At 41.9% G+C, this 18,814-nt stretch overlaps 1 protein-coding gene across 4 annotated transcripts in view; it reads left to right on the top strand.

The window, feature by feature from the left end:
- The window catches only part of FYN (FYN proto-oncogene, Src family tyrosine kinase), a 208,570-nt gene that overhangs the window by 26,533 nt on the left and 163,223 nt on the right, over positions 1–18,814 (top strand). For 3 of the 4 annotated variants that reach the window (XM_028847047.2, XM_028847046.2, XM_028847044.2), the window contains exon 2: positions 377–417. The exons of the other annotated variant lie outside the window; for it this stretch is intronic. The gene's annotated coding sequence lies outside the window, so the exon portion shown is untranslated. The remainder of the gene's footprint in view (positions 1–376; positions 418–18,814) is intronic. 4 annotated transcript variants of the gene reach the window in all.

Below are 18,814 nucleotides of genomic sequence, written 5' to 3'. Positions count from 1 at the left end.
GGAAGACTCAGTTTTAATTGTGCCCCAACCATTGACGACTTGCAGAGACTCTGAAAAAGTGAAGTGTGTTTGTGTGTGTGCGTGTGTGTGTGTGTGTGTAGACACAAGTCCTCCATCCTTATCTTTCCTAGTTCTAGAAAGTTAAAATCTCATGCTGGCTTCCTTTGGTGGTACAAGGCCAGGTCTTTGCAGTTTCAGACAGGTGTTTGTGGCAACTGTGACTTAGCAACAATTGTGTGAATGATTAAAAAATTTGTGGGCAAATTGATTGTCTGCAACAAATGGAAATTCTATGGTGGTGCTTTGTGGGTGGTTTGGAGGCAGAGAGTACTTGGTTCTCTTTTGATGTCTCACTATTTTTTTTCTTCTTCTGCAGTTTTTTTGAAGAAGCAGAATGCTGATCTAGACGTGGAAAAAGTAAGTTGGCAAGTTTTGCACTGAGAGCATGTGCCTTGTGAATTATAAAGGGCTTCCTGTTGGAATCCAGGATGAAGTCCATTTTTAATTTGGGATTGTAATTCTGAGTCCATATGTTTCTAAGAGAGAGGTCGAGTTGGAGATGGAACTGGTATGTGAAATAGAAAGAAAATCTTACCTCCCTTAGTGGACCCACTATTTTCTCCCTTCTCTTAGTTGTAACACTCAATTCTGGTAATTTATGGGAACATATGTTTTGACTATAAGTTATGGCTCCCACCCCAGAAATAGAATGGAACAGCTGTCCCATGGCTGAGGAGCCTTCGGGCTGGGGAGGAATGGGGAGCGCCTGTGCTCAGACTGGTCAAGAAGGTCGTCTTCAGTCCATTCATTGTTGTTTTTCCTCCTCTCTTAGATGGCTGCTGCTCACCTCTGCCTGAACCTTATCTTTGAATTGCAGCCACTGTGTAGCAGGTCATTCTTTCATTAACGTAACAGTTTTTTGGTTCCTACTGGGTGTTAGACATCATGCTGGACTCTGTTTAGACAAAAGCGAATGTGACTGACAAGTACTCAGGTAATTATGGTACAGTCTGAGAGCTGTGCAGAAGGGGCGTGGAATCTCTGACTGAGGGCTGAGCTATCCAGAAAAACTCCATGATGGAGGGGGTGTGAGAAGGAGCTGTGAATGCATTATTTCTCTGAACGTTTGCTGAGCCTTCTCTGTTTGTACTTCTCTCTGTCTCCCAGGCGCCTTGAGTTCCCCCACTGAAAGGCTGGACGTCGCAGTTCTTGCTAGCCTCCCAGGTGTCCTTTGCGGCCCCCACTACTCTGCCCAGCCACATTGCCTTGGGTATAACTTTTCAGCTGTTCTAGGTTATGTCCTTCAATTCCCTGGCCGCTTGGGGGCTGCCCCTTCATCATCTGAGAATGACTTGGGGTTATTTCTCATCTTGATTTGGGTGCAAGAGAGGCTTTTCTTCCTGAACTAGAGCCATTCTGAATGCAGGGCGTTTGTCTCTAAGTTAGGGAAGTATACTATCTGAAACATTGTTCCAGAACAATTGTGAGTAACTCCTGACCTTTGACCCCACGCAGGCACCTAGCTTCTGCAGGATGGCTTGTGATCTACTGCTAGCCATGGGCTTTTCAGCTCTTACAAACCAGGGGAACTTGGGGAAATAACACAGCTCTAGTTAGGACAAGGCAGAAGGAGCCTTTTTAGAATCCGCATGCACTCAGGTTTTGACTATGGAAGCCAGGAATTGGCAAAGGCTGTCCCCTATGTATTGTATTACATAGGGAGGCTGGTATACTGTGACCCTTCTGGATTAGGCCAGGTCACAAGAGCCTATGGGTGCCAGGAGCCCCCTCTGGGCAGTATTGTGCCGGGGAGCCCAAAGAAATGCCTGGCGTTTGCCCCAGACTGCAGGACTTGCCCTGCCTTGTCCAACTCAGGCAGTGAATCCTGCAGCCACAGGAGGGGGAAGTCCATTCATCTGGGTTCCCAGTCCTGGCCCCATGCCGGGCGAACAGCAGGGCTCAGTTAGTGGGGGTGTGGGGGCGCTGAATGGAATGTGTTCAGTTTTGCTTCACTTCTGCTGTTAACTTGCTATTAGACCTTAGGCAAATCATTTCTCCTCCCCAAGTCTCATTTATCTTGTCAGTAAAGCGGTCCCTTTCCCAGGACCAAGTAAAATTACTCGCTTTTAAATTGAAAAACACAAACTAAATACATTTTTTGTTTGTTTGTTTTCTGACTTGGGTCTTGAATTAAAATGGAAAAAGGGCTGTTGGCCACCAGTCTAAAGAATGCCAGATAAGGTCAGTTATGGACTGGGACTGAAGGAGCAGTGAGTGTCTAACAAAAGAGTGAACACGGGTGACTGATCCCGTGGTGTGGGTGTCTGTAAGTGCACAGGGAACCCAGAGTAAGAGAAGCTAAATGGGTAGAAATGCTGCTCTAATGGAGTGAGCCTGAGATACCTCTGAAGGGCTCTGCCTGCACCCTCTCCTCGGTAGTTAATGACCTGAAAAACAATCATTGCCTTAGGAGAGTTTTCTGTTTTAAAAGCTCTATTCCAGAAGTTCCACTTTCAGAACCTTTTTCTGTTGCTGGTAGAACACTGTTGAACACAGATCTATCACCTTTTCTTTTTGTCTGTGTTTACCTATCCAGAAGAATCTAATATAGGATGGGCGTCTATCATATAAGTAAATGACAACTGTTGACCAACCCCAGTGGAGAAAAATTGCCGAAGTTACAGTGTTTGTTCTTCACATGGATTTTTAAGTTTCCTCTTTTAGTTGGACGTTTTTATAAAGACAGAAGTGGAAAAATAGCTTTATTTTGACATGTTAAAGCTCAAAGACAAGTTAACATAAATTCTGTATTAATTAATATCTATGGTTTATTGAACTTCTGCTCTGCAGCGTGCTTTATATCATCTGTGTTACATTTTTCCGTGACAGCAGTCCTGTGACGGAGCCATGAGTGACTCAAGGTGCTGTAGTTATAGTAAGGATTCTACTCAGGTCTGTCTGGGCCCAGAGCTTTCCCCTTCCCATACCCCACCGTACTTTGGAGTTTATATAACATTTGAGACAATATGTTTGTATGTCTTATTTTTTAAAAAGTTTTGTAAGTTCTAAGAAAGCAGTGTTTGTTACTTTTTAGAGAGCTCTTCCTTGACACTCCCCTAAAGGCCCAGGCGGGATGGGGTTCCTCTATCGCCATGGCCACTTCAAAGCTGTCATTGTGGTTGCGTAGTTACCTGTGCAGTGACTGTCTAACAGCAGTGTTCACTGTGGAACTGCAGGCTTTGTCAGCTCAGAATCCTTATCTGTGCCAAGCCTAGTGCCTGACCCATAGTAGGCCCTCTTAAAAAAGTTGAGCAGGCATGAATGAGTGGAAACCATGCTTGTTAATAGCATTATGTGGCGATAAGACCATCATTCCTTGACTTTCTCCCCGAAAGTATAAAGTTTCAAGCAGACAAATGAACAGATGATTCTTAAAATCGAACTAATCTGGGCGAGCAAAGAGAGTTTAAAGATAAAAGAGGGAGCAGCAGTAGTGCACAAGGGAAACATTAAAGCAAATATATATATTTTTTTTCCACAGAATCTTTTAGAATTCTTGAGGGTTACAGTTCTGAGCTTGGTTTCCAGATATCATTGCTTTAAATGTATAAAGTGTATTTTTAAAAAGTGAAACCCATACTCATTTGGAAATTGAAAAATATGTAATCAAGTTGTATCAGAACAAAAACGTGCTTTTTGTGTAAAAAGCTGATTAAATGGAATCATCCTATTTAGTGATTTAAAAGGATTTGATTAAAATAATATCTACTTTAACTACTCTCAAAGGGCTGAGGAGAGAGTTTTGGTTTCCATGCATCCTGGATGGCCTTTGTCTGGTGTGATTAAAGGTTTTTCAGTGCCTGCCATGAGAGAGGCCCCTGCCATTGCTGCAGTTTCAGTGAGACCAAGAATTCCTATACTGTCATTCCAACTGTTTGCAGGGTTTAGACAGCTGCGTTCAGGCCAGATATGGCCGCAAACACTACTGCCTATCTGACAGACACAGAGGCCTTCCAAAACAAAAATTGTCATTCAAAAAGAAAAAGAAAAAGGAAAATTACCTCCTGCCTTAGAATTGTTTTCTTTTTCCTCTGAGTGAGTGAATTCTTTGAAATGTGTTGGTCTGTTAATGTAGAATGTACATGGAAGTTGCTCCATTTTTCAGTGTTTCTTTGGTTTTAATAAGTCCCAAGAGAAATGATAAAAAAAATCCTAGATTCTTGGTGTGGGGATAATTGTCTTGTAGGGGGAAAATCTAGTTCTAAGTAATCGAGGGTTAGAAATCTGAGGCCGCATCAGGAATCCAGCTTTAAAGCCATGTCCACATGATTTCTGTGCAGCTGGTTAAGAGGTGGGAAAATTAATTCATACAAGTGTTTTCTTTTGTGGGAAGAATAAGATTTCTGGGGTCAGAGGCCAGCAGTGTTTATGTGGGGTATCCAAAGGCTTCGCAATGCTAGTTGCTGGGGTGACATGAGGATGTGTCTCCAGTGTGAATAGGGGGACATTGGCTTTGGGGTGTATCGCCCCGATGCGTGTGCTGGTTGCTTTAGGGAGGTGAGGGAGAGAGTGAAGAAGAGGAAGGGAAGAACAGCATAAGCTACAACCCCCTGCTATCTGTGGGAGTCATTGCTTCCTGAGTGGGCATGGGGGGGGTTGCAGGGGCAGGACTCAGGTGCGTCTGGTGCCTCTGAACCCATGGACACTGGACAGGGCAGCTCCCACGTGCAGACGGGAATTGTTCCTCAGGCCCTCCCTGATACATGCGCTGCAGGCTGCCAGCCTCAGAAACTCTAGGAGGCCAAAGTGGCTTACATTCTTCATTTACCTTTCTCAGCCTCACACACAGATTGACCCATTCTGCTGGTGATCGGGCAGTGGAATGACCCAGTCTCAGTGTATAATTGGGTAAGAGTCATGTTTGACACAACCCACTTTCCTGGTGACTGGGGACCAGGAAAAGGAAATGGCTTTGACTTGGGGACAGGGAGAGAAAGAGCAGGAATGCATGCATGGGATGGGTGTGTGTGTGTGTGTGTGTGTGTGTGTGTGTGTGTGTGTGTGTGTGTTTAGGAGGAAGGGACATGCTTAGAATTCTGTTTTAGACTCAAAGGCAATCATTGTTAGTCTTGGCCCAAAAATAGTTGTTATGTATTGTCCGTAATAATTGACCAGCTTTCTTTTACGTAAATCCCTGGATTGTAAAACTAAGTGGTGCTATCGAAGAAGAAAAAATATGCCCTTTGCCAATTGGAATTTCAAAAAAAAAAAAAAAAATCCCTCTTCCTAGACATTCTAAATTTAGGAGGATATTGATAACTGATCTAGAGCAACTGCAGATAACAGTATTTTCATTGTGATTCAAGGAAAGAGTTGAAAAATTGAGGGTTTCTTGTTTAGTCCTGGATATAGAACAGTTCGTTCATTCTTTACACATTAATGAACACTGGTAGGCCAACCCCTGTTTAAGGCCACATGTTATTCAGTTGCCGCATGTTGTATGTAAGGAAAATAAAGCTCAACAGAACGGGACTGAATTGCCCAAGGACTAACATCTAGGAAGCAGCAAGATCCAAAAGTATGTCTCAGACTTCAAGCCCCCTTCTCTTTCTCCTCCAGTGTGGATGCTCTCTTGTCCTGAAGCCATCATTATCAGCCTCATGTAATTTAAATGGTAATTTTATAGCCATCTTTCATTTTCTCTTCACTGAATTTAAAAGGTCTTTCTCCCTTATTTGTGGTTTTAAAAGTAGTAGTGGTGTTTTTATCAAGGAACAATTGGAAACCTTGAAAAGAGAATTACCTCTTTAACCTGACCTGGCCCTGCAAGATAGTTGCCCTGTGAAAACGTGAAAATGACTTCCAGGGGTGGCATTCTGCAGGCAGTGGGAGCCGGGGAAGCCCATGAGACACTCATTTTCTTTCCACTGCTGGTTCCCAGACTTGGGGATCATTTTCTTATATTCTTCATCTGAGTAGCATTCATCATTCCCTGTGACAAAGGCTGGATGTTGCCAGGAGAGAGTGGGGAGAAATGCTGCCCACGTTACAACGGAGAGACAGGACGAGCTCTCACCTACATACTTTGTACCATTTGTTTTTACACGGAGGTTTTCTCCTGTAGCCATGAGATACTGCATAATTTGTTTCACTGCAGCCAGGCCTGCTGTGTAGAAGTTGGAATCATTTGGTTGTCTGCCTTGCATAGACTTATTATCTGCTGAAATTGCGTGTGAAGGAAAGATTATTGATAAAATATGTGTGAAGAATGGCTGAAAAGATGCTTTTGTCAGTGCCCCTAAATATTTTTAAGAGCAGAGCTGCAGTTTTCTAAGACTGGTGTTGTATAGGCCGTAAAAATACATAAAAATGTAAGCTTTTCCTTTAAAGGTTATTACTGCCCACTTTTAGCCCACAACAAAATTTAATTTAAGCAGAAAACCTTCTTTATTAGCTTGCTGTGCCTGCTGTCACAAATTACCACAAACTTGATGGCTAAAAACAACAGAGATTTATTCCCCACAATTTAAGAGGCCGGAATTCCAAGAGCAAGGTATCAGCAGGGCCATGATACCTTCAGAGATGGAGAGAATCTACTTCCTGTCTTCCCAGCTTCTAGTGGCTGCAGGTGTTCGTTGACTTGTGGCTACGTCACTCCAGTCTTTGCCTCTGCCCTCACATTGCCTTCTCCTCTGTGTGTCTCCCTCTGCAACCTTCTTGTAAGGATACCTGGGATGGCTTTTAGAGCCTGCTGCATAATCCAGAATAAGCTCTTCCTCTCAAATCCTTAACTTTATCACATCTTTGCCATATAAGGTAATATTTGCAGGTTACAGGGATGAGGAAGTAAATACCTTTGGGGGGACATTTTCCGCCTAACATACCCCAATTTGGGAATTTCTGTAGTTTTCATTTATCAAAACATAAACCTTGCAACCCCTTGTTTCACACATTACGTCAGTCAGTTTAATTTTCTTGGAAGGAGTCACTTGGAAGATCTAAGAACTAGTGTCTTCTCCCAGTCCCCAGAGCGGGCAAGGCCATGCCTGTCTTCTTTCTCAGATTGAGGTTTATGTAAAGAAGAGGAATTATGGGCTCTGAAAGCTGGAAAGAGGCCTTGGAAATCACACCCTCTCAGTCTTTGGGGGAAACTGGGGCTAGAGATGTAGGGTCACCCAAGACTGGAGCAGAGATGGGACAAGCACTTATTACACTAGCCTACCTCTTCCGCTTTATTCCTGCAGACCCCCAAGCTGTCTCTTGTGATACAAGCCTCTAGGTCATCTTTCATTTGAGAGCCCTTCAGTACCTGAAAACCCAATCCCTGAAAAATCATTTTTTCCTAGGCCAAGAGCCCTAGTTCATGTAACTTTCTTGCATTAGCTGGTGTCAGGAATTCCATCATTCTGGTCACTTCCTCCTGGATATATTCCCTTTATATCACCATCTTTTTGAAAACATGGCACTTGTACATGAGCACAGTACTTACAAGATGGTTTGACCAGTGTAGAGTAAGGGGTTACTATCAGGTCTCCTTAGATGCACATTTTCTGCATCAGTACAGGCTATACTGATGCAGACCAATATTACATCTCTCATCGAGTCACTTTATCATATCTTCAGCTTACATTGAGCATATGTGTGATAAAAATCCTTAGGACTTCTTAAGTATGAATTGCTTTAAACTCATCTCTGTTCCCCATGGTACACAGAAGATCTGGATTTCTGTCAGTAGCTGGATGGGATAGCTTGGGATCCAGAATATAGACCAGATAGGGATCCAGAGAACAAACAGATCTATGAGCTGGGGCATGCTCATGGAAATGGTACCAGCAGCAGAGTAAACAGAAGGCAGTTTGGATAATCTGGTAAGACATAGTACAGAGGAAACTCTTCTATAGGTGGCTGTCCAGATGGACAGATGTTTGGCAGCAGAAATGTGTGGCCGGGCATGTCAGGGAGCCAGGTGAGAGGCATGCAGATGTGCAGGGACTTCAGTTCAGAAGCTAATGCAAAGAGCTGAGTCCAAAAGAATGAGTTGTACAGTCAACTACTGAAATGGGGTAGGCCCCAAGACAGACGCTTGAGCCAAGAGTAAAAGGAAGCCCTGGTCTGAAGTCAGAATTGTAAAATTGATATGATTCTGAATGTCTGGCTGAAAGCCTTACCCATCCAGAGTCTGGGAACAGGATCACTGGCAGAACTTGTAAACAGGATGAGTTGTTTCCGTTGAGTAAACAACTGAACGTGAGGCAAGTGATAACTCCATCCTATCCACACATACAATAGATTATTTACAATTGAAAGCAAGATTTTATCTGTTAATTTGGAAAGGAAGATGGTGTTCTTTTGGTCAGTTGTGGCTGTCATTCTAGCCTATTTAAGTCTTTTTAAATCTCTATTCTGTCTTCCAATTAACTATCTCCTTTCAGTTGTGAATTATTTGTGACTGCTATAAGCACATCTTGATGAAAACATTGACCAGAGACAAGTGTGCAAAGCCCTGTTCCAAGGACCTCTCTCCAGGTCAGTGTTATTCTTCCATGATGTTAGTGCCTTTGGGTGTGGCCATTCAGTCACTGAGGCCACTAAAGTGAATTATCACTTGACCCAGGGTTTCCCATCTTGCTTAGATATGTTTTTGAGTGACTATCAGGTGCTTTGCTGACGTCAAGGTGTTCTGCAATTGTGATCTATCACTCTAATAGTCTTGTGAAAATGCCCTGAGATGGAGCAGTACCATGGGAAGGGAAAGTTGGTAGGGTGCTTAGTCACTGCTTTGAGTGGAGAGGTGCCTGGATGTCCTCATTGATGTCCGTAGCTTTAAATCTTGAGTTCCACTTCCTGTAACATACCCAAATGATAGCCCATGGGTGATTTTTTTTAAAGGAGGGACTGGAATGTTGCATTCAGGTGAGGAGTACTAATCTTACTAGGGTTATGAGGGTTAAGGGTTCACCTCTACTGAAGACTGATCCTCCTTTGTGGGTATGTAGAGAGCAGCTCCCACTGCTGGGTGAACATCGTGTCTTCTCGGAAGATCTAGGGGTGTTCATTAAGTTGTGAAATGTGTCACTACTGAATATAGTCAGAGTGTAAAGTGAAAGAAAGTGAGATGCTGGGTGGATCAGTGATAACAGAAGGGATAAAACAACAATTTATGCATTTGCATAGTCCCTCCAAATAAGGCTGCCATGAGAAAGTGAGATGGTTTCAGGGTGGAACATGAGGCAGCATCATGTGGTGGAGAGTATGAGGACCTCAGGGCCTTGAGGAAGTCCTGACCGTCTCACCAAAGAGCTAGGCCACAGGAGAAGCTGACAGTCATCAAGAGTAAGGTGCAACTGCGAAGAGTGTCTGAAGTGGAGGCACAAAGTGCCGTGAAATCCCCAACAGGAGTTAGATGAAGAGATGCCAGTGAGGGGAGAAAATCATCATCATTTACCAACTTATACTTGTTGTGCCCCCTTTCTTTGGTCAGTACTGGCCAAGGATGGACTAATTCCCAACTTTGATGTAGAGTGGATTCATACACAGGGTAGAAGAATGGCAAGAGGGAAGGCTCCTGTCCATATTATTTTTTCTGTTGCTGTGTGTCAACATACATAATGCTGTGGTAACTGAAGACAAAACCTTTGTGTGGGGGGAGGATTTTGTCCAGTTTTAGAATATTCTAAAGAGTAGGAGTGGGGGAAATGTAATTAAAAAAAAAAAGCTGGAGTACCTGCCACTTTCCCCATTCTACTGTTACCAGATGAGGGAAAAAACATTTTTTTTTTCTTTTACAAGAGAGTTTGATGTACATCAAAGTGCCGCTTATGGCAAATAAGGTAAATTTGATAATGGGAAAAAGTTTGAACAGCCCTCAGGTGTTGAAAATAAAGTAACTTATAAAACCCACTTGTGAAGTTTAGAAGTCGTTATGGTGACCACAGAGGTGTTAGGTATGGGAAGGCCTCACTGGTAAAATGTCAGTAGTGTTTTTTTTAAATATATGGCCCATGAACTGGTAGGACAAAAAACTTTTGACAGTTACCATAATATTTATTCTGTTTTCTTATATTTGGTATTAATAAATATTGGCTAACTAGCCAATCATATGTCTTTACAGTATTCCATTTTTACAGTGGCCAAGAAGAAAATATGATTAGACTTCCATGTTTTCTAGATGATACTGTTTAATATATAACAACAAATACTATATAATGTTTTTGGCTTGTTTCAGAACCAACAGAGCAAAATGTGTTCATTCAGAAAAAAGCATTTGTTGTTTTTGTTTGTTTCTTTGTTTTTTGAGACACAGTCTCACTTTGTCAACCAGGCTGGAGTGCAGTGACACAGTCATGGCTCACGGCAGCCTCAACCTCCTGGGCAATCCTCCCACCTCAGCCTCCTGAGTAGCTGGGACTACAGGTGCATGTCACAGCGCCTGGCTAATATTTTTTATTATTTTTGTAGAAATAGTGTCTCCCTATGTTGCCCAGGCTGATCTTGAACTCCTGGGCTCAATTCATCCTCCCACCTTAGCCTTCGAAAGATCTGAGATTACAGGCATGAACCACTGCACACAGCCTAGCATTTGTTTTTTTGTTGTTGTTGGAAATATAATTTAAAAATTTTTCTTTTGGGGGCTAAAGCCCAAATCAGTGAATATCTGAGACCGATTTGCCTGTAAATTTTAGGCAACCATAATTCACTGGGTGTTTACCCCATGAGTATCACTCCGCATCTCAGCTGAGATTCAAGATACTGAATGGACAGGTTTTCATATTTTCCATCGTACCGCCATCTCCTGTGATCACTGAGAGCATTCTTCACCCACATTGGAGGAATTGGCCACCTCAGGTGCCTTTCTCTGAAGGCCTGCCGTGTTTTCTCTTTCCTCACAACCAGGTCCCTGAGTCCAGTTCTTGTCACCTGTCACTTTGGAATCACCTTCACGCGCCTGGCATTTCAGACTTGTCTTTCAGTTTCTCTGTTTCTTGCTGAACTCAGACTCCTGCATTGAGGGTATCCACTCAGCCCAGCCCTGTAACTGTACCATAGTGTCTTGCTCCTCGTGGAGCCGGTTTGCTTTACAGTGTGCCACCACCTGCAGAAACCTGTCCTTACTTTTCTTGTTTTTGTTTTTCACATTCATCCTGTGGGATGTAATGAGGTTTCTCTTCAAATAATCTGATCAATCTTTTATTCTTTAATTCATAGTACCCCACCCTCGCCTTTTCTCCTTTTTCTCCTTTTTGCCTTTTTGCCTTTGTTAGATGCCCAGGCATGCCACAGTACCAGGCATTATCAGTACCAGCTCACATTCCTTTCCTTATTTGGAAGGAGGACTAACTTCCTAGCTCATTACAGACACCCCTTCCCCTTCCTCTCCACTTTCTTTTACATGCCCACCTTATCTAAAAAAATCAAATGTTTAGCCAACTAGGCTTAGTTTAGATTGTACAACCTGACCCCAGCCAATGGGGAAAGGATACAGGGGCAGGACTTGCTTCAGGAATAAAGGCTCTTGTGCCGCTTTGTTCAGGTGTGTTCTCATGGTGACTGGCCAAGGAGGCACCCCTATGCGCAGAAGTAAAATTGCTTTGCTAAGAATCCTTTGTTCGAGTGTTCAATTTCCTTAGGATTTCGAGCATTATTCCTAATCCTTCACTTTAGTATGTCTTCAGTGAGCAAATGAAAATAGGATCATTAAAGTGAAAATGGATATTTGCTATTTTGTTTTCATGTTACAATGCAGATGGTGTGAAACATTTCTGAAGAAAAATCAAATTACCTAGACTCAGATCTTTAGGACAATAGTTACAGTTTCTCAGGTTTTTACAAGTAATCTACTAAATAGGGGAGAAACATTGAAATAAACAGCTGAATTCACTTGCCCTTTTTTTGTTTGTTTGTTTGAGTTGGAGTCTCGCTCTGTCGCCCAGGCTGGAGTGCAGTGTCCGGATCTCGGCTCACTGCAAGCTCCGCCTCCCGGGTTTACGCCATTCTCCTGCCTCAGCCTCCCGAGTAGCTGGGACTACAGGCGTCTGCCATCTCGCCCGGCTAGTTTTTTGTATTTTTTAGTAGAGACGGGGTTTCACCATGTTAGCCAGGATGGTCTCGATCTCCTGACCTCGTGATCCGCCCGTCTCGGCCTCCCAAAGTGCTGGGATTACAGACTTCAGCCACCGCGCCCGGCCAATTCACTTGCCTTTGAATTAACTTACCAATTTTAATTTTTGAGTAGGAAATAAGAAAAGCTTTTAGAATAAACATTCCTGAAATAGAATAAATCCAATAAAAATTCCTATTTTGTCTAAATTCAGGCCATGGTACCAAGACCAGGAACTCCTAACCGTGGGCAAAGCAGAAAAATAAACTCTGAGTTTACTCTTAAAATGGGGATAGAGGAAGGTGAAGAATTATGCCAAGGTTGGGAGTCTGAGTGTCTGAGAGATGGGTAGGTCTGGAATTATTCTATAGGAATGAGGAAGGAAGAAGGGGTGGTTTGGGGAAGTCAGTAGTAGTGAGGTACCACTCAGTAGTAATTGGGGCAGCAATAATACAACTGATAAACTTTTGTGAACAGGAGGCAACCCTGGGGTTGGCTTGTGGGTGGGAGACCTAGGCCAGCACTGCCGCCTGCAGCTCCTGGGTACAACTCAGCAAAAGGCATCTGCACTCTGGGCAGACAGATTAGAAATGGTCACTCCTTGCAGATTCCCTTGCAGCAAGGTTGGCACCACCTTCTGCACATCCCTGCTGGGTTTTACCTTCCCATCAGTGGTAGCCTGGGTAAATGCAGGTGAGTCCTTGTAGAGAACGAAGGTTGTCATATTGAGTCTTCTGTTTGATTGGAGCTGGGAGGCAGAAGGAGCAAGTGCTCCACCTAAGATGAGTCCACACCCAAGGCCCTACAGAGGGTCAAAATACTGGGGAGGAGGCACTGAGGAAGGTGGGCCCAGGGCTCAGGGTAACATGAGAATTTTTTTTTAATATGAGGCATACAAAGGAATATATATGTGTATGTGTATCCACACCCACTCACACGTTTACATTGTGTGTGTGTGAGAGAGAAATAAACAACCCTCTTACTCATCCTGCAGCTTGGAAGCCCTTGTGAGTTCATTCTCTCCACACCCTTCTCCTTCAATGGAACCACTATTCTAAATTTTGTGTTTATCATTTCCTTGCTTTTCTCTGTAAATTTGTTTCCCTAAACAATTTATTGCTAACTTTTATTTACCTTGGGACTATATAAATGGTCTTCTTCTACCATTTGCTTATTTCCATCAACATTTGTTAAGATTCATCCAACATTTTTAAGATTCGTTCCTATTGATGCATGAAGCATCACGCATAAAATTTATTTATCTCCACTGCTGTCGGGTCCGCTCATTGTGTAAGTGGAAGACCACTTTATCTCTTCTCTCAGAGACAGTGGGGACATTTCTAGTTTTGCTATTTTAAACAGTGCTGCTATGAACATTCTTGAATGTGCATCCTGCTGCAGTTTTTCTAGGATGGGTGCCTAAGGGAAGAATTTCTGGGTCTTAGAGTGTGTGCACCATCCACTTTGCGAATAATAGCAAATTGTTTTCCAACGTGGTTGCACCACTTGACATTCCCACAAACAAACATTAACTTTTAAGGCAAAGGGAAGTATGAAGGAAAGAAATGAAATGTAGGATTAACTAAACATTGGAGAGGAAAAGGAAGGATGTCATTAGATCCTGATGAAGTGCAACTCCTTATTAATATGTAGGGTTAGAACTGGGGAAATGAAGAGAAAGGTGTAGATTTTAAATGGCCATTATGAAAAGGGTGAAAGGTTAGCTTGCATGGACCGTGGGTCACATTGTCACCAGGGAGTAGATTCCATCTTGTTATCTACAGGTATGGAAACACCTGTTTCTGTACTTTTCACTCAGTTTTCTCTAATCAGCAATAATCTCCAGTGCTCTGAGTAGTAAATGCTGCCAAGCATGTAAATGTGCCGTTCCTACATCAAACTGATAGTGGCATGGATCCTAATAAAGCTTTTAAAACTGGTATCTATGCAGAGGCACACAAATACTTTGGAGATTACTTTCCCCAAAACACAAGTGATTTTTCTGACAGCCATGCTTTGTGTCTTATAAAGTCAGTAAACTTACACCGGATTTGACGTTGCTGTCTCTTTTAGTTTGTCGGTTTCTTTGATGAGAACTCAGAGCTTCCCTGTGGTTGCTCATTCACTTGACCTGAGAAAAATGGGTCCATAATATTTTAAATAGCAGATTAACTGTGAAATAGGAATAGTCCCCGGTAAGCATATTGGCTTCATTTGTAAGTTCTAACCACTCTGATATGTAAAACTGGTGGGATTTGTTTTGTTTTTTAAAAAATTTCCCTTCTTTCAAGTCTAGATTTTAGTAAGGCTAACTTACTTTGTTAGCATTCCTATGAAACTGAAAGTAGAGCATTAAACCATTAAAAGCACTTGTTCTCTGGAGTCTCAGAAGTGCAGCTTTTTTTACCTTGTTATTTCTGGGTCACCCTTCAGTAATAGCATTCATCAGATTTACTTGATTCCAGGCCAGAAAGATTAGTGATGGTGGCATTTTCAAAATATTTCTATCAGAGTTTTTTATTATATATTGACTAGTATTGTCTGTTTGAAACTTTTGATGGTGACAGTACATATCTGAGAAGGCAGCATGGTATTCTGGAAATAATTTGGAAATTTTGTGTTTGGCCAAAAAAAATGGAAAAAAACCTCAATGTCCCCCATTTGAGATTTAATTATGTAAACTGTGATACATCTATTAAATGGAATATTACATATTAGTTAAAATGATGATGATCAAAATTGCTAAATAAGTTGGACAAATGTTTAAGGTTGTTAAATAGAAAAAAAAAAGCAGTATACCAAATCATATGTGGAATGTGAAGATTGGATAGGATGAAATAAAGCTGTCTTTATTCATAGGCAATATGACAGTTTATGTAGAGGAATCCTAAGGAATGTATAAAACAACTACTAGAAGGTACTAAAAAGTAAATTTAATAAAGTCACAGGATTGAAGGTCAATAGACAAGTCAATTGCATTTCTGTATATTACCAGCTAATAGCTGGAAAATCAAGTGAAGGAAACAATCCTGTGTGCAGTAATAACAGAAAAATATGAAATATCTGGGAATGAATTTAACACAAACCAGTCCATTGGTGCTATCCCTGGAAGCATTTGCACGTAATGGATGCTAACAGTCCCAGAAAACTCCCCAGGAACTATACTTTGGTTTTGTATCCCTTATCATTTTTCCGAGGGAAAAAGTTATATAAACTTGCATAATTGTTGTTTACCATCATTAACGTATGGTTTATAATGTCAATTGATATTCAACAAGCAGCACTCCTAGGGCCATTTCATAATTTACCTGATAATTTACCAAGCATGTTTTCCTCAAACTTTGGGTGTAGTGTATAGTCCTGAGTGACAGATGGGGGCCAGATTAAATCTCAGGCATAAGATACTCACTCAGACAGTTGTATTATTGTTTATTCTTTCTTCCTACCTCTCTCCAGGGTGTGATGAGACATTTAATCTATCAGACACCAGGAGGATCTATATAATGATTTTTTACATGCCCCAATCATTTTAATGTAATCGTCCTTCTTTTAAAAGGCTTCATTAAGTCTACTGTTAGGATAGTAAAACTACCTAATAGAGACAGGAGGGCTTGCCTCGTTTTCAGAATTCAGACAGTTTTGTTAATTGCGTAGCTTTAGGTGAACAGTAATTAAATGGGTTGTGAGAATGTGCAACATTTATTTATAGTGACATAAGCATGTCACATATTTATAGTCATTACTGCACAGTCTACTTGATAACATCCTTTTGAGGGGAAGGTCATGACTGTTAAAAGTAACTTCAACAACTATTTTTGGCAGGGTCCTTGAATATTACAGATTTGTGAATATTGCAGATCCAGGTACCCTTGTGCTAAAGAAATACTATACATATTAAACTTTTTGCAAGGAACCTATACTTGCAAGGTTTTAAAATATGCTTTTAACATTTTACATGTAAAATATTTGAGTTAAGTATGTTTGCCAATGTCAGTCGGAGTCTTTGGATTATTATACCAAATTTTGTACCTTACTTGTAACAAGGTGATAGAATAGTAATAATCTTTGGTTCTTAAATTTGTTGATGAATACAGATGTAGTGCATTATTCTTAAAGTGCTCTAACATGGCACATTTATCAAGCAGATAGGAGAGAAACTTTCCATCAAGTGTTGAGGATCTTAATGCCAATGAAATCACTCTTTGGGGGCCTTTTGAGGATCAGATGAAAGCTAGAAATCTTCCCCACTGGAAACCTGTACATGCATACGCACACAGATACAGAATGATGTTTCAGGAAGTCTTGAGACCTCTGCGTGCCTATTCAAGGACCTAAAGATATGAATCTTTTACCTTAATGTGGATTATACAAATAGCCCCCCTTCTGTTTTGCACTTCCCACCCCCTTGCCTAATCTCTCCCATGCCCATGTCTACAATGTCTACAAATCCATCTTTATATATACCTTTTCTCCATAGGACGTTTTTACTCAATATCTTCATTTTACCAATTCTGTCTAAATGTGACAGAAACAGAGATCCCTTTTCCACTACCATTGATTTCCAGCTCATCCCCTTATTTCCCCAGTTACTAATATTAAAGGTTGTCATAACCTTCTCCCTCTGCCCTATCTCCCAAAGAATTTATGGACAGCTCCCTTAGAACAAGCATGCTTTCTTAACTCCATGCATCTAGTATATTGATAACTTTTTATTCCGTGTTCTTTCAATGGAGCTACCACTTTTGTCCCTTCTGTTATTTGTCCACACCACCACAGTGCAAGCCTTAAACATCTGTCCTTTAAACTCTCCCAGTCACCTTGCCGCTGGACTCTCTCTCCCAGCACTGTGCTACCACACTTTCTAACTCAGTCTTCCCTTGTATGTGGTCTGCCACACGCAGGCATACACTTTAGCTTGCTCCCATCTCCTTGGCCACCTTCAGTGGTTCTCTGTCACTGGACACAGCAAATTTTAAATTGCCAATTTCTTCACTGTGGGGGCTGGCTCTCCTACTCCCATTTCTGCCAGAAACTATTTTTCCAGGTTCCTTGCATGTCTGTCTCAAACCACTCTTATCCCATCTTCCTGTACTACTGACATTCTGTCCCTCTAAGATCATTAGTCTGTCAACGAGCCATCGCTGGGCATCTCACATTTTCTGTGTTTTAAGTCACTGGGCTCTGCAGGAAGGTGGGTCTCCATGAGTTGGCAGCCTTTTTTCTGTGGAGGCCTGCACTTCTGTTCACCTAGCAACTTTTCCATACCATCAGTCTGGCTCCATTGTGTCAGTGGTTCAATAAAGATACTTTAGAAACACCTTTTTAAAAATTATGGGGGTGGAGGACCAGAATACTACAAAGGAAATGAGTCCCTGACATCCCCATGTGAGCAGCCTCATCTTCTGAGGCCAGCTGGTCTGGAGGCCGGTGGCTCCTGCTTTACTCAACAAGGGGCATGGAGACAGTGATCTGTTCTCCGCATCATAGCACTAAGCCAGGCACAGGGTAGGCCCTTAAGCGTCTGATGAAGGAATCATGCATGTATCTGTGGCATGTCTATTGCAATATTTCATAGACTTAATGGAGCTGGAAGTGACCTTTGAGATTATCTCCTCCAACTACATCCTCCGATAGCTGAACAAGCCACAAGTCAGGGAAGCTAAATGACGTGTCTAAGGTCAGACAGCGGTAAAATCAGCTTCTCAGCCTGTTTTCTGACTTCCATTCTCCCAATCTCCCTGTTTTTGCTCTACTGGAAGTGCTCAGTCTATGGTTCTTTTCCTTTCTTTCATTTCTATGCTGATTGGTGTCTGTTCTGTGCTCAACAATCTGAGCTCCTGCTGTGAGAGACCTTGGCTCTCTTCCTTGTCTGCTGCACCTTAGTAAGCATTAGTACATACTTACTAATTATCGTGCATTTTCAGTAGCCCTTGGTACTTTTCAGGTTCTTTTACATATGTTTCTAATTAGATTTTACTACAAACCGGTGAGATAGGCTGAGCAGGTATTTTTCCCACACATCAGGTGAGAAATCGGAGGCCCGGGGAGAGTAGTACTTGTTCTATGAGAGGATAATGGTGAGTTAAGACTGTTTTGAAAATCTGACTTCAGGCTGTGGAATCCTGCCTGCCTCTATGTAAATGTAAAAAATAGGATTTCATATTTTCTAACAGTTTTCCATTTAGTAGCTCATTTCATAAAGTGTGTTCTGAAGCACATTGGTCCCAGGAGATGCTCTGTGGAAAATGGATTGTGTGGCCAGATAAGCTGGGAAGAGCTGCTTGTTATATCCCCCTCTTGGGGACTCCCTGTGCACATTAACATTTAAAGGCTCTGAGAAGTCCTACTCCAAAGACTGTTTAATGTGTTGTTTTTGTAATTGTGGTAAAACACATGCCACTAAAATTTACCATATTAACCATTTTCAAGTGTACAATTCAGTTGTGTTAAGTGTATTCACATTGCTGTGCAACCAGTCATGACTACATCTTGGAAAACTTAAAATCCATACCCCTTAAATAACAACTCTCAATTTTGCCGTTCCCCTAGCCCCTGGCAACCACCATTCTACTTTTTGTCTGTATAAATTCGACTCCTCTAGGTACCTCCCGTAAGTGGATCATATAGAATTTGTCCTACAACTGCTTGATTTCATTTAGCATAATATTCTCCAGGTTAATCTGTGTTGTAGCATGTGTCGAAATTTCTTTCCTTTTT

The sequence above is a fragment of the Macaca mulatta genome, chromosome 4 (genome assembly GCF_049350105.2).
Source record: "Macaca mulatta isolate MMU2019108-1 chromosome 4, T2T-MMU8v2.0, whole genome shotgun sequence".
NCBI lineage: Eukaryota > Metazoa > Chordata > Mammalia > Primates > Cercopithecidae > Macaca > Macaca mulatta.
The sequence above is the reverse complement of the archived record's forward strand: the minus strand, read 5'-3'. Positions and strand labels throughout refer to the sequence as shown.